General features: G+C 29.2%; 1 long non-coding RNA gene and 1 other non-coding gene across 3 annotated transcripts; one reads left to right on the top strand and one right to left on the bottom strand.

Moving 5' to 3' along the window:
• Positions 1–271: 271 nt before the first annotated feature.
• On the bottom strand, positions 272–2550 carry LOC105851624 (uncharacterized). 2 transcript variants are annotated; one of them, XR_001143357.3, is made up of 5 exons: positions 2248–2550; positions 1331–1420; positions 1002–1110; positions 811–901; positions 272–642 (listed from the first exon to the last, which is right to left on the bottom strand). It is a non-coding gene; the product is annotated as an uncharacterized lncRNA (long non-coding RNA). The 2 variants fall into 2 exon arrangements; XR_012161822.1 differs by lacking the exon at positions 1331–1420.
• A 1119-nt stretch (positions 2551–3669) lies between these two features.
• On the top strand, positions 3670–3742 carry TRNAA-AGC (transfer RNA alanine (anticodon AGC)). Its single transcript has one exon. It is a non-coding gene; the product is annotated as a tRNA-Ala (tRNA).

The raw sequence follows: 3742 nt of genomic DNA, 5'->3' as shown, positions 1-3742 counted from the left end.
TAAGTGTTTGGTATAAGGGCTATTGGCTTTTAGTTTGGGAACAAATTCTGATTCTTATATTTAAGTCAAATGATAACCTTTCATATAGTAACACTGACTGTTAATACTATACAAATTGTGACTACTATATTCCATATGGCTATAAGTTAGAACATTAACTATTTTAGTTTTATTTTGACTTGGCAATATATTTTGAATTACCAAGAAATAAATGAAACTACATCTAAATTCAAAAAACAACATCTATGAAAGTTTGATGTACCTTGGAATCCGAACACCACATTTACATTGATAATATGTAATACCTTCTTTAGTTTTGACTGTTCAATTAGTGCAACCAAAATAAAACCAACTGAATTTATCCGACACAACCTTTGATACAGTTGCCACAATGACACACATCATTTCCTAAAAACCATGTTGAAATTAAAAAATTTGTAACAATAAAATAATGTATTAATATACACAAAAATAATGTTATGAAATTATTTTACATGTCCAATAGTCTTGATTTGGCGAAAAGTTTTAGCTCGAGCATTGCACATAAACTTTTCTTGCGAAGTGTATTGAGATGAAAATGTGATATGGATTTCTAGTTGGCTTCCCTGAATGTAGTTATCTAGATCATCTATTGCACGTAATCTGCATTCATGGACAAAATACCACTTAATATAAAAAACATGACTTATAAAAAAAAAACAACTAACTAAATATGAGTGGTCGATATCATTAAAATAGTTTGACCTCTCAATGATGCTAAACCATAATTGTAACATTTGGAAGACACTTATAAACTACTGGTCAACTTACTAATTGATGTATTCCTTGATTTGGTGTGTGTCTTTATTAATAAGAAGTTTAATTCCACTTCATACATTAGTGATTGTGTATGCGTTGTTTCCTGCCATATAGAACTAATAAATTAACAACTACATTTAAGTAAATTGTAACAAACAAAATCTTTCATGAAATAATTAGTACTTGTGTTAAATTAATAATACCTTATAGAAGCTTGACTTGTGCATGATGAGACCATAGTTGGGGTGAGAATTAACATAATTGAGGAATTGTGTACCATAAGCCTCCCACAGGGAGCATGTAAGGATGTTTCTGTTAATCAAATGAATAATATCATTTCAAACATGCTTTGTAGATTAATTAAATGTGAATTTGTTTTTTTATCTTAGATGAGATGGTAAATTCCACCATAATTAACTCACACAATTGTCAGCTCCCGAGTTTGAACTCAGAATAAAACGTCTAACCTAACAATATCACCATTTGTCTGTTGAGCTAGGACTTAAGAAAAAAATGTAAATATTGTTGTTACCTAGGATATTTGATTTTGATGGTGACACATATTTTTATGGTTGATGATTTGAAATTGAAGAAATGGCCTCAACAACCACCTCAATAATGCCTATAATGTAAAAAAGATAAGTTATGCATTGAAAACTACAAATATAAAACACATATATGCCATTCCATTACAAGATTAAAAGATAGTATTACCAATTAAGTTGTTAGGAGGGTTCTTCCCATTCAAAATTGTGCTAAAAGACGCAATGGTACTAAGTCAGAGGGATTTTAGGAAAATCAATCTCCTCTTCAAAAGTAGCAGAATTAAAAACAATTTTGAATTCATGGATGCAATATTTGAACTAGAAGTTACTTGGAAAAACTAAAAAAGTTATGGATGATGTATGTTTGACTCTCTTGGAGTTTTCTCCTCATTTTAATAACAGTTAATTTATAAAATTAGATAGTAACCAATAGAATAGTAACCAATAGAACGAAGATATTTGTTCACCAAACATAAAGAAAAGATTAAAATGTAGATTTGTTGATCCATCGAAATAACTTCATTGTGCACATTCCTATTTTTACTAACAATAGTGAAGTAATATGTGATCGTAATTGCTATTTTCCAAGTTTGCTTTGAGGTTTTAATATCCTTCAACGATGTTGCATTTTTTGTCTGTGAGACAATACAAAATTTATAAAACACAAATTAAATATTTATCAATTATTTCAATTTGAAATATATCTCTGAAGATGAAATACAAAGATTTAGAAATTAAAGAGCCAAGAAAACCTAAAGAAGTTGAAGATGTAATTTCAATTTATAATTTATGCCAAGAAAAAATTAAAGAGCAAACAAATAGCCTTTTTTAACAACATTTAGAACTACAAAAAAAAAAAATCCTAAAAAAGAAAATGAAAAAGAATATGAAGAAGGTGGATTACCTTTTTGGTGGTGGTGGCTGAAACTCCTATAGTCTACTTAATAAAAGGAACAAGGGATGAGATATGTAAATATACATAGGAGGAAGAATGAAAAAATAGAATGGGTTTGAAGGACGAAGTGACCTTGACCAGACTTGTGTTACAACTTGTGTCACCCTTTCTTTCTACCGTCCCATTTGTGATTTTCTTCTCCCCGTGAATCTGCCGTCGCTCATAAATTTTTAGGGTTAAGGAAATAAGAGAAGAAATGAAAAGGAGAGTTATGTTCCTTCTTCTGTGAATTTTGAAAAATAGACATTTGGTTTCTAATATTGCCCAATCTAAAATATTGTTCAATATAGTTTCTACAGAAAAGATAGAGTGTTGCAATGTCCAAACAAAAAAATATTTCAAAATAACAATATTGCCCCCATAAACATTTTCAAAGGGACCAAAAATAAACTTTTTGGATATTGTATGGATGAAATCCAAACAAATATTTTTCAGGGACATAAACTGAAAACTGTTATATTTACAGGGACCAAAAACATATTTAAACGTTTTGTCTACGTGTTTCTTTGTTAATTAATATTTTTTGTAACGTCCACTTGACGATAAAGACTACAGATATTTTTTTTTTGATATTACAATGATGAAATTCTAACAAATTTTTTTACAAAGACTAAAACTAAAAACTGTTATATTTATAGAAATCAAAAACATATTTAAACCTTCTTATATTATAACATTTTTCATGCAACAACAATAATTCAAAGAGTCTTGTATTTAAAAAGTTTGTATCTGATTACATGTGGCCATTAATTCAATGAGTTGTTTTTATTTGCGCCATTTAAAAATTTCAGAATTGAATTAGATTAAATAGAAGGCTAGATGAGCACAATGAGGGCATGCTACATAAAACGTGAATAAATAAAGTGTTTAAAGCTAGATAATAGCTGGCTACATAAAAATAAAATAAAAAAGATCAAAGCAAATTATAAAATGACATCATAGACTAATGTTGTGAAGCCACAAACAAGACTTGGTACTCAATATTTCCATTCTCATTCTGTCATATCAGAGTAAAAAGATAACATTAATTTACTTCCAATATGCACACCAATAGCTTTCCACACAGCAGAGTGATAAAAACACAAGAGGCAAAGTGTGGAATGTGGATTGGTAGTTAAAATTAGTCTATCATCATGATGTAAAAAAATAATATATATATATACACTTGCAGTAGGTAGTAATTATTAAAGTAATAAAATGTACGATTGATTTTAAAAGAAAAGAACTCGTCGTAGCATCAATGGAGGAACATTGGTTAGATGTGTTTTCTTAATTTTTAATTTATTGTCAAATTTTCTATAATGAAATATCATTTACATAAAGAAAACTATTGTTTTAGATAATAAAAACAAAGTTACGTGAAAAGCAAATGGGGATGTAGCTCAGATGGTAGAGCGCTCGCTTAGCATGCGAGAGGTACGGGGATCGATGCCCCGCATCTCCA

This window comes from Cicer arietinum, chromosome 2 (assembly GCF_000331145.2).
Source record: "Cicer arietinum cultivar CDC Frontier isolate Library 1 chromosome 2, Cicar.CDCFrontier_v2.0, whole genome shotgun sequence".
Taxonomy (NCBI): Eukaryota; Viridiplantae; Streptophyta; class Magnoliopsida; order Fabales; family Fabaceae; genus Cicer; species Cicer arietinum.
The sequence above is the reverse complement of the archived record's forward strand: the minus strand, read 5'-3'. Positions and strand labels throughout refer to the sequence as shown.